The 12,904-nt window shown below is 39.8% G+C and overlaps 1 pseudogene; it reads right to left on the bottom strand.

Annotated features, from left to right (window-relative positions):
- Positions 1-376: 376 nt before the first annotated feature.
- The window catches only part of LOC135201808 (histone H3.3A-like), an 87,280-nt pseudogene continuing 74,752 nt past the window's right edge, over positions 377-12,904 (bottom strand).

Raw genomic sequence — 12,904 nt, 5'->3', positions numbered from 1 at the left:
TGAACACGAGATGACCTCAACATCGACATTACAAACAGTTACATCAGTTTGCTCCCGGTCCAAAAAAAATTATAATTCCTTGTACTGTATTATTATTTGTGATCACATAACCAACACCAGATCTGTATCCTTAGCCCACATTAACCATTTTCCTTTAGCAATGAAAAATTTCATAATGAAAATTAATGGGTGAATGAATACACAGTTCTGAACTTTTCACACAGAAAAATAAGTTAAGAGACTCTTAGTCAACACTTCCTTAGCAGTATGATTCTGCTATAGTAGAATTTTTTTAAATCTTGCACTAGCTTTTGACACAGCACCAGAATTGACCAATGCCAAAACTTAAACTAAAAAATGTTCACTTAGTAGTCCATGGCAGTATGTAGCTTAGGAGGTTATGTCTTATGAGAGTGAGCACAGCGAATATGTGCTTAAGCACGTTCACCACGGATTCGACGGGCCAACTGAATATCTTTGGGCATGATGGTTACACGCTTGGCGTGGATGGCACACAAGTTGGTGTCTTCAAACAAGCCCACAAGGTAGGCCTCCGAAGCTTCCTGAAGTAGAAAAACGACAATCAGTTCATCGCACACTCGTTCTATGATTAAAATTCTAATCTTGCAGGAAAAATAATTTTAGTCGTTTTTTATTTCCAAGGGTTTCTCAGACCTACAAAATCACTATTCCAACAAGACAACTCCAAACAGAAAAAACCCTATCTTACCTGGAGGGCACAATTACTATTCCAACAAGACAACTCCAAACAGAAAAACCTAACTTACCTGGAGGGCACCGATAGCAGCACTTTGGAAACGCAAGTCAGTCTTGAAATCCTGTGCAATTTCTCTCACCAGACGTTGGAATGGCAACTTGCGGATCAACAACTCTGTGGACTTCTGGTAACGACGAATTTCTCGAAGGGCAACAGTACCAGGGCGGGTAACGATGGGGCTTCTTGACACCACCAGTGGATGGTGCTGACTTACGAGCTGCTTTGGTAGCTAGCTGCTTCCTGGGAGCTTTACCTCCCGTGGACTTTCTTGCAGTCTGCTTTGTACGAGCCATGGCTTCTTATCTGTAAGAATCAAAATAGCTCCATTAGCATGAAATAAACTATCCTTAATTAGACATGTAACAGATTAGTATTTTCGGAAATCTTTCAGTGGGCCAAAGATGGGCCCATGACATTTAAGATACAATGCAGGTTATAACGCAAAAGCACTTAACACGCTTAGCACCTAACACATTCATAGATGAAAAATGACCATAAAGTTCCCCAAGGAAACCAGAAGTGTTAAAGATCATGCAGTTGCGGGTTCTCCAAATGTATACCTAAATTTCCTGGAGACATTTGTACCTTGGCACTTGGGAATAACTACCCTTCCCATCCAAGGTGCTGCAATTCTAACGCACAGAAATCCCGAGTTTAGTATTATAGAAACTTCTATGGCAATGCCTTTCATATGTAACATATAGTAACTAAATTTTGACGCTAATGGGGCAAACAACCTACTGAACCGCAACTGCCTGGATAAAATCATACAATGTCAATACAGTGACTTGTCATGAATTCAACATTTATGCGAGACGAACCTAGCCATAAGGCTTAAGGTCTCCAATAAGCTAGAAAACACATATGCAAGGAGGAAAACTCCTCTAAGGCAAATGTGGCCACAATAGCCATTATAATATGAAAACAATGCCTGACCCTTGAGCTAACACCACCTGCTGCGCTAAGCCAAACCCTAAAAATTTTACATATCACCTAGATTTTAACCTTTGTTTACAGATTCCATAAGCCAACATCTTGTCGACTCCACTAAGATACAGCACACATATCCCAGGATAAAGTCAGCAAATTAATAATTTATGACCTTCATATTTTCCAGAGATCTTTCCCTCCCCTTCCCCAACTGAAGTGGGTCTTGACAACCCTCACATATACTGCAACTATATAGTGTGCTATACTTATTTAGCATTCAGAATCTGTAATTTCACATGAAAAAGTTGCACCAACAACTGGAAGGTCTACACAAAAAAATTTTTTTTAAATTCATTTGGATACTAACTTCTTATATTCATGGTTAAAAGTAACAGATTTTTAAGACTAAAGTTGAATTGAATTGAATATAGGATTTAGGTTTAAGACTAAGGGAAGGGCCTAACACTGGGACGATAAAGGTCATTCAAATGATGAAAGGTGAATTGCATGAAAAGTTTTAAAGTACATATTAATTGGAGGAATCCTCACATTCAACGTAAAACCAATTGTTAGGAAGGTGGCAAAAACGTACGAACGAATATAAATGGAGGCAGAGCAAAATGGATGAAACGGCTGAGATGAGGGTAAAGGATTGTTGGCAAGAACCTCGAGTAATGCCTACAATTGCCACTGCAAGTATACTAAACCCTGGGGTGGAATAATAAAAGCATAGTTGTGGACAAAATTATTGGGTTTCAATGAGAAATTTTAGACCAATCATGAGAAGCATCTTATACAGTTAAAGTTTGCTAATACTCCCTCACCACCTTCACTGATCAGAAAACATATATGGCCTAACAACATAAGAACTGTACTTGACCATGTACAATGAAGCTAATACTTGCATGCACTCTTCCTCAACACCTGATATGGCTATATTGTACTTCACTTTGTTCTTGTTAACTTTACAATATTGACATTCAAATACTACGCTATTTACTTTTGTATAAGACTTAGGCCATTTACTGATATATATAGAGTTGCCACTTACCAATGCCATGAGCAAACATGGGGAATGTGATTACTAGACTGAATGGTTTCAAATGGCAACTATTAGTGCCTAACTAGCCATATAAATGTTGGCAATCAAATACTGATACTTGCTGTGGAGTTTATTTATATATATATATACACGGACTTAGGTCACACATTAATATAGCCTTGCCATTTACCAAGGACATGGGCAAAATAGACAAACCAGGTTATGATTCAATGGTTTTGAACTGCTAACCATCAATGTTAGCAGCCTTTCAAAGCATTCCCAGTCAACAGGCAGCAATTGCCGAACACTGACTGACTTTGTATAATTAGGGAACATGCTGTTTATTGCAATAACTGAAACCATATTCTGCATAAATCTTTGAACCCCACAATCCATCTTCTGCACTTCTGAAGTAGCAAATTTTTGCACACATTAAATCCTGTTCCATGAACCTCAGGAAATGTTTAAAAAAACAAATCCCAAATAGCGCAAGTGGGAATCTTCTGGCCCCTTGGGGTTTGCCACCTTCAAGTTACCACTACCCTCCCACAACCAAATGGGGGAAACATTTAAAGTCTGCTTGCTAGCAGTTAAAACAGCCTCCTAATGAAGGGCAATCTAGGAAGTAACACAAAATATCCAAGATTAGGGTAAATGATCGAACAGCAACATGGTGGTCACCTCTATCTGAACTGGGCAGCTTCCCAAAAATGCACTTACGTTACTTATTGTTCCGTAATTTAAGAAACACTTCCTTCGTGAGGAACAGAGCAGAGGTCTCTGATGTGCTGCCAGGATTGGGCTTCGTGACAGATTAAAAGTAGCTTTTTGGGAAGATGGCCATATTTTGGGACTGGTGGGCACCATGGCGCAAGTCAGTCTTTTACCCTATGATTTTCACCAAAATCCAACTAAAAAAACTAGATTATAACCTTGCTCCTCAGCTTTAATGGTCTAGAAACCATAGGCAGCTTTAAGAACTAGAAACCATAACTTAAAATCATGGAGGGGTTGGTTTCCATTCATCAGGCATTATCCTCCTAATGTACATGAAACTTGGGCCACACCTGGATGCCAACACTCAAGATAGGGATAATGGAAAACCAACCCAAATCATTGACTTGCATGAATTTAACAATGTAGAGGGGGTTCTTTAGCCTGTCAGGCAAGTACACAACAGAAAACTCCTGGAGTAAAAATTACAAATTGAAACTAAACAAGTCAAAGGCGGCATAGATATAGTTATTTCAGAGTGTAAACAACCATTAATTGTTGGGGATAACTAATAAGACCAATACACACATCCCAAAAGATAGCCTAGAGCAAATTTAAGTTGCCGTGGAAATTCTGGTTCATAATGAAAGTTTCCAATCACATCCCTACACAAAAAACTCAAAAGCAGATAGAGCATGGTACACCACTTTGAGAAAGACTGAAAAATGGTACCACAAGATTTTCAAATTTTGCCATTTATAGCTTGGGACCCCACCCATGTGGAAAGTCCCAAGACACAGATGGTAACTGACCATTTTCGTCTGTTGCTTCACATTCAAACGAGGCTGACTTTGGACCAAACTTTGTCCAAAGAATCATGGATGCTATAAAAACCATTTCTTGGGGTTTAACCATGGTCAATAACACAACTTTGCTACTTCATTACATTTTTAGAATGAATGCGATGCAATAAAGTAATTTGGTAATTCTTCAGAAGCAGTCCGCACGGATATTAAAATAAATAATCACCTACATGGAAAGAGCATGTGAAAAGCAATATAAAAAGCATAGTCATTATATGAGAGATTGAACGGGTGGAATTAAATGAGCTTGATTAAGTTTTTACTCGAATTTTTTCCCTAAGTCGGGAGAGGTGTTTCCTCTACGGTAATGTTTACTTTTAATGAGCCCTCTAACTTACTTTCTTACGCAAAAACAACCAGAAAGGAGTGCTTTGCAGCAATAATAATAATTAGGAGCACCTACTGATTCGCAGGGCCCACTCGACCGCCGACCGAAATCGGCGGAAGAACACCAAAGCCAATATGGCGGCGATACCAAAACAACAACAAACAAAGTAAGGAGCGACTAAATATCGCGACCATCGATTTTGTGTGTGCTGTCAGTAAGGCCGTAGCGGAACGGCGCTTCGCGCCTTATCCGCCAAATTTAAAGATTCTGGCAAGCACGGCATGTACGGCAAGAGGTAATGTTGCGCTGCTGCGCTACCCCACAGGGTTTACAGTAAGGCTACTTACCGTGGCAGATAGATTTGGGTGTCGCATCGCTTACGCCAACGTCCTTTCGTCACTACAGAGCGATCACACCCAAAGGCGTTCCTGTTGTAGTCGATCCGACAAATAGCTCCACAACACTCGCAGTTTTTTTGGCTGAAGAATTAAATTATGTCTCGAGCATATTCAATCACAACTTCTTTACCACCACCACTAGACAATAATGATAAAATTCACCGTAACCCACATTGCACTGCAACAATCAGTAGGAAATCGAAGGTCTCTGTCAAAAATTAATGCCAGAAGGGCCAGCCACTACCTCTGCCATAGCTACAGGAAGACAAAATGCCGGTTTTTGCTCATTTTTCGAGTATTCAGTCAAAACAACAAGGATACCAGTGGACACTGGACAGCTAACTTTATTACTCCGCTGAAAAAAATGCCTAGTGAAACTTAGTTTTCGACTAAAGTCGTTCGTAATTGGTTATGAAACCCATGACGTCATAACGATGTCACACCTCTCAGCCAATAATGAGTAACTGGAACTGCTTTTGTTTCCGTAAGAAAGTAAGTTAGAGGGCTCATTAAAAGTAAACATTACCGTAGAGGAAACACCTCTCCCGACTTAGGAAAAATTCGAGGTAAAAACTTATCAAGCTCATTTAATTCCACCCCGTTCAATCTCTCATATAATGACTATACTTTTTATATTGCTTTTCACATGCTCTTTCCATGTAGGTGAGTTATTTATTTTAATATCCAGTGCGGATTGCTTCTGAAGAATTACCAGTAATTTTAGTTGAAAACATTCTGCACCTGTGTAATCGCCTAAACATTCTAGTTAAGCCCCCTCTATATATTTCTGTTTTCATGGCCAGTTCCTACAAAACTTCATGTTATCATAGTTTCCCGCAGTTATTCAGTATGCTCTGAAACGCGCCATCTGGGGGCCAGCAATGACCCAGGCCCATATCAAGCGCCTGAAAAAGCATCCCATCTTTCTCTCACGTTATTGTGCTGCGGTAATTGTGCCTTAATAACTCATTGCAATGTAGCCATCATGTGGTCCAAGATACCATGAGTGCCCCACCTCCTCAATAACAATAAGACCAGGAATATGGACTGAATTCAAGAAAGAACTTTCAGCAGAGTATGAAAGTGGTCCACGTGTAGCTGATCACACTAGGATGTAGGAAAGGCAGAGAGCCTACGATCGGCTCTATCCTGGCAGAAAGCACATGAACTAAAGGCAGCTGACGTTGTGAAAGCAGTCCTGTCCTTAACACAACTTACGGATGACGATTGAATATGAAATCTAGGCTTGAGGACAAGCACCAGAAAACAGACTATAATAATGGTCTGGATCAATGAAAACCGTTATTGGGGCTTTCTTTAGTGCATTTTGAAACAATTACTTGTGAGAAAGCTAGGGAAGTGCATGCTGATCCAAGAAAATGCCAACTAGTGACTCTCTTGATGATTAATGGGAAAGCAGAGGCAGACTTACAAAAATTCTGAAGGTATAGGCATCCATACTATCGTACAGCATGGGGAGGCTTTGAGTTCTGACAAATGGCACCAAAGATTTCGTTGGCAAGTTCAGAGATTATGTTGTGGCTAAAGGAATCTTCCTACAACAGGTCTTCTATTGTAATGAGACATACTGTTTTGGGGAGAAATGCCAAATTGGACTTGACATCATGCAGGAGGAAAGTTCATTGCCAGGCCACAAGCCTATGAAGGATAAGCTAACACTCATGGGTCTTAGGGAACACACCAGTGGGGATTTCAAAAGTGAAGGGGTCCTATAACTTGTGTACCACTCAAACTCAATGATTGTTCCAGAAAAACAATGTCATCGACATGGAAGGCCAATAAAGTCATGGGGCAAAATCATTGAGTGGGTAGTAAACTAAAGTGTTTTTGGGATAAATGTGAAAACCATAAAAAAATCAACTGGGTCAAAGGTGCCTCCTGTAATGGACAATGCTGCTGCACATTCACCTGGCTTTCATTGGATAAATTTAAATACCACTCCTCTCATCCAGCCCACCAACCAACCAATCATCTCAAACTTCAAGAAAATGTACACAATGGCAGTTTCAAAGGTGCTTTGATGAGACTTCAGACACCAAATTGACCCAAAGAGTTCAGAAAGGATCGATCACTTTCATACATTTAATTCCATAAGCCTTATAGCTAAGGCTTGGCAGGGAGTGTTTGTATATGGTGTTGTAACATTGCATGGAACCAGTGGTCATTTAGCAATGGGACCAACGGCTTTACATTACCTCCAAACCACATCAATAATGAACTGTTACCAGAAATACACTTTTCTCTACACCTAAATGGATTGCCCAAGAATTGAACTTTCAGCCACCGAGGTGGTACACAGTACCACAAAGACCACACCATAGGCGTTTCTTGGCAGGGAGAACTTCCAGGCACAATGAATTCAGCTTTGAGAAAATTGTAGCCAGTGCATTACCTCAAGAAGGTCAAAGGGTTTGATGGGCTGACCCTCACACCCTACGCCTATTGTGGTGTTTGTCTCTTGAAATGTCATTGGGCTTGGATGCGAGTGGCGAAGAAGTTTGTATGATGCTTTTACGTTGCATGAACCAGTGGTTATTCAACAATGGGACCAACAGCTTTACATGACTTCCAGACGTCAGGAGTGAACCATCATATCACCAGAAATACATCTCTTCTCTGACCCCTCAATGAAATGTCGAGATCAATAACTCGCGACAGTGGTGAGGATGTGGAAGAGCTAATGGCTGGCCACATGCAAGAGCTAGCCACAGAGGATCTGCAAGACCTAAATGCAGGGAAAGCATCAAAAAAAAAAAAAAAAAAAAAAAAAAAAAAAAAAAATAGAGGTTGAAGAGAGGGATACTGTGCCTACTTCAGTGGCCGAAGAAATGTTTGCTTAGTGGATAAGAAAAACTTAAGAGATCTTTAACATGTTGCAATCCACATCTCCAACACGTTTAATAACAACGCAACCTATTTGAACCATATTAAGGAGATATTGAAGGGATGAAAGTTAGAAACAAAAACTTCCCTCGGAAGTTTAATTTAGAAAGTATAAAAAAGGGGGGGAGGTAACCCAAGGGTGCCAGTAAAATAGGAAGAGAAGTAAGCCCTGATAGATTCTTAATACCTGAAATCCTTCTGGATGGGGGATGGGGGGATTCCCCTTCCAATCAGAAACCTCTCCTACCCAACCTCTCCATCTTCCATATGCTAATAACTCTTCCATAAAGGAAGTGAAGTTAAAATGTTCATTCCTTATAGTGTACTTTAAAATATTTTTTGAATACCTGCAATTCAAAAAGGCATTAATACCATTTACACTACTCATGGGATGTTTGTTGTATGGTGTTTTTACGTTGCATGGAACCAGTGGTTAGGGTAAAACATCAAAGCAGGCCACGCAGGCCAGCTACCATCAGTGCAAAAGCCACCCTCCGAAAAAAGTACATTACTAACGCGTCCTGGACACCCGAGATGGCATCAGTCGCGACTTGTTGTTGGTGAGAAACGGAGCTAAAGACCTCTACTCTCCTTTCGAAGTAAGTATTTTCCCCAAAGTTAGAAATTAAGGCCAAATTTTAAGATTTAAACAGATTTAAACAGAGGGTACTGAAAATGGCGCCCACGGCAGTGGAAATCTCACAAAACGCTTTAGAAATTTTTACTTACACTAAAAATGTTTCGAAGATTGACGCCATCTCGATGTTTTACGGAGTAGCTTGTGTCAATAAACTAACCATTTCCTGTGATAAATCCGCACACCACTTGTACCCACAGACGCTGGAGCACTTTTATCACAAACAATCGAACACGATTTCTCATCAACAACAAGCCAGGCGTAAACAGCTGTTGGGGTAGAAGATGACGAGAAGCGTTCTCTTGGCTAATTTTTAAATAAGTAGTAAAACATCAATATTTTACATATTTATGATGATTAATTTGAAAATATTCGTTATTGAAAAAGTAACTCGCCTCCGACTCAAATTTAAGTAATTATTTTTCTGAATTAGAACGTTCTTTCAAGTTCTGTATTATGACGTCACGACATCTTGACTTTCGTACCTATTGTAAATAATTGCTATACTCAACTGTCATTGCAGAACAGTTTACCAGTTATTCGTGCAGATTGTTATCAGCTATACATGTATTGTTTATAATCGTAATGCGCATATATCTTTATTATTTACTTTTTGGATATATGAAGATGTTTTACTGCTGGATTATCGCCGTAGTGTGACGCAATCGTTTCGGTCCATGGGCCTCTGTCTGTTTTCGCACCATAAGAAATTATGGGCCGAATTTGCAATGACCAGAAGTCGTTAAAAGAGAAAGTTAGCATTGACGGGCATATGTTTTGACTGTGAGAAAAATACAAATTTATTCAATAGCTAGCTTGTTTAAAAAAATACTTGTTATAAAAACTTGATTGACAACTAGCAGCATGTCTACTATGGGTTTTCAGGAGGACAGTGCAAGCACGTTTTTGGGCAATACCATATTTCTGTAACGAACACTCGTAACAGAACGAGATTTTGCTATAGTGCATTACACCCAGTGCCGTAATTTATAAGGGTATCGTGAATCACTATCGTAAAGAATACCGACACTTGTCCTTGTACCAAGAGACAAAAACTCCATTATGCAGAAAGAAATGGATACGAACACCGGCGTATAAAGCTCCACCTACCCTCTCCCCCCCCACCGCCATCCCTTTTCTTCTTCGTTCCGTTCCTCCGCCTTCCTTTCTCTCTCTCTCTGTTGCCATTCGGATATGTGTTGACCCTCCAAACTGGGTATAAGACACACACAAACGTTGAAATGGTGAAATTAGGCTATGTATTGGTAAGTTATTCTATACATAAATATTAAAGCAACTTTTATCATTATTGCATTACTATGACAACTAGAATTCATGAAACAGTTTATAATAATGGAACGGCGTATGTGTGAAGCCTCACTAATGTGGCCACAACGATGATTTTGCCATTCTTAGCATGCAAACATTAAAGCATGCAAACATTAAAGGTTCCACATTTATTTCTGGCATACGATTATTTAAGAAATTCAAAATACTAATAAAGACTGAAATCAACTGAAAAGTGCTAGCAAAAACAAAAAAGCAAAAAAAAAAAAAACAAAAAAAAAAAAAAAACGTAGTCGTTCCTCTATGCACTTTTCCGTATTCGTTCCTCTATGGTTTTCGGCAGCCAGATGTACGAAAACGTTAGAAACATTTGATTTTATCTACGTTAGAAATATCTGTAATTTTCGGGGTAATTTGGTTGCTAAAAAGGGATAATATACATGAATTAAATCAAAATTTTTAAATAACAATGTAAATTTAAACTAAATAACGAGTAAAGTAAACAGTTTAGGAATAAAACTTTGCAGTTTCGTCGTCTGTCGTCGTCTGCTGTTTGTAATTGTGTTTATGGCGCGCGCGCTTAGAAACCAGGAACAGCAACGGGTTTAAAGTGCAATGTGGAGTGAACTGAGACCAAAATGTGTATAATAACAATCAAATAAGCACTGTGGAGTTTCAGTTGTGATGGCAGTAAGGATAAAAACCGCCGATTACAAGGTAAGAATGAATTCAGTTCCAACCATAACCCCGGGAATAAAAAGTTTCATACTTTCACTAATATAGGCAACAAAATGTTGTTTTATTGTGCTGATTACAACTGCAATCTTGAGTAAGATCAATAAACGTTACATACATACGCTAACATTGTTCAATGAGTGCTGGGTAAGGCTGGGGAAAGATGGTGTCCGTCACTGATGAGAACCGTCCATGAAAAAACGTAGCCGCCATATTGGATTTCAAAACTGCCTTGAAAACATATTTTACGAAGAGCTCACATGCTTATTTTAGTTCGTATGGGCTTTCATATATCACAATATGTTGACGAAACTCAGTCTTTTAATGGTATGCTTAGAGTTGCAATTGTATTCATGTTTCACCAATTAAATATCGAGTGAATAAGACCCGTCCACCGTGATGAGGGTTGGCCTGAACTGATGTTTCCCCCTATTCAGCAACAGGACCAACGGCTTACGAGACTTTCGAACCCAGTCGAGAGTGACTTCTATCACCAGAAATACACATCTCACTCCTCAATGGAATGGCAGAGAATCGAACCCGCGACCAACGAGGTGAGAAGAAACACCAAACCAACCATGCCACTGAGCCACTCCTCGTGGGATTTGTTTTGGTTTTTAAAAAACAAAAAAAAATTATAATGCTATGGGACAAAATGCAGTAACCCAAAATGCCTTGATGGACATTAAGACATTAAATGCCTGAGGTCTCTGGTTTACTGGCATTTATTTACTTGGTGTGCAGGATGTGGTGGCAGCATCAGCAGCAGTACAGCGGTCTAGTCAATATTGTGAAATACCTTCAAAGGCCCACATAGATTAGTGAGCCTTAAGACAATTGTGCCGGTTGCAGCTATTTCAAGACGATACAGTTACAGACATGGTGGTTCATTTATGGTTTATACTAACGAACCCAATTGATGGTCGAGCTTAATTCCAGATATTCTGTACCAAAGGCTATAAAATGCCTTTTTACCACCATATTCTGTCTACAGCCCCACTTGGCTGGGTTGGGAGTGTAGGATATCTTACAGAGATTGGATAAGATGGGTTCCAAATGCATTTATTGAGCTGGGCGAGTTGAAAAGTAATGTGCAACTCATCTAGCTAATAAATTACTGGCTAGGTTAGCCTAGCCTGGAAATTTTACAACTAAGTAAATGAAAAAGTGTATTAGCGTTCTAATGTTATCTGCCCTAAAACACAACCAGCAACACTGAAATTTAGTGGTCCTTGACTTACTTAGCTAAGCCACATACTGTTGAGTTGGGCTGGAATAGATTGACTTAAAACTATTTACTAAACGATTACTTGATAGGTATTGACACACCCATAAATAAGTTTCTACCTAATTATATCAACTTTACTACAAAGCAATTAGAGTAGGGGGTTCGCTACCGTAGCCTAATTTGATATAATTGTGGCCAGCATTTCGGAATATGCATATAATCTAACAGATTTAAAGACCTAATTTGAACATTTCCAACCCTAGCCGAAATGAAGATCGCGCAGTTCGAAACTCAGCATACTGGCCAAGGTTGACATTAACTGCATAACCTAACCTCCAATCGGTTATCACAAGCAAAAAATTTTTTACCTTGCCCTTATTTTGATGCACATGCTAACATCAAATCCCCAAATTCAATTGGTTGAAAATAATAAATGAATAGAACCTGTTTGGGATCCAACAATACAGACTAGCGGATAAAACCAACTAAGATTCACTAAGTGGCGTATCGGGACCTTGTATTGAAGCCTAAGTATATAGGACAAGCCCCAGCAGCACCTACCGTTCAGCCTTCCTGCACTACAGAGGTAATCAATCCTGAAAGGTGGCAAGTCTCGCACAACTCGGCATCCCTACGTGTTGGAATCCTACGAACACAGTAGTTCCGACAGACTTCAAAAGTGGTAGGCCTGGAAGAACTCTATACCGATTAGAAATAAACAAAACACGAAGTGCCACTTACATCCTACCTGGCCCGAATCGAACGTTCACGAAAACAAGTTCCGATGCTTACCGGAATTCGAAGTTATCAATCTGCTTAACAAGTCGCGCCAATTAACGTATCCACCTACCCTCGTTTCCGGTTAAGTGTACCCAAAGGTCCGGATTCAAACTAGCAGCGAACCTGGGAAGATTTGGCGGGGAAAGAAAACCACGTCGCCCAGGGCTACTTTTCAAACGCCTTGACGGTTGCGGGGGCTCACGTCCGCCATTTTGAATGCTACTTCACCAAAGATGGCGGCATTGACGCTCTCGGCCGTTACGAGACTTTCACCAAATAC

The sequence above is a fragment of the Macrobrachium nipponense genome, chromosome 23, assembly GCF_015104395.2.
Source record: "Macrobrachium nipponense isolate FS-2020 chromosome 23, ASM1510439v2, whole genome shotgun sequence".
Taxonomy (NCBI): Eukaryota; Metazoa; Arthropoda; class Malacostraca; order Decapoda; family Palaemonidae; genus Macrobrachium; species Macrobrachium nipponense.
This window is presented reverse-complemented; position numbering and strand designations above follow the sequence as displayed.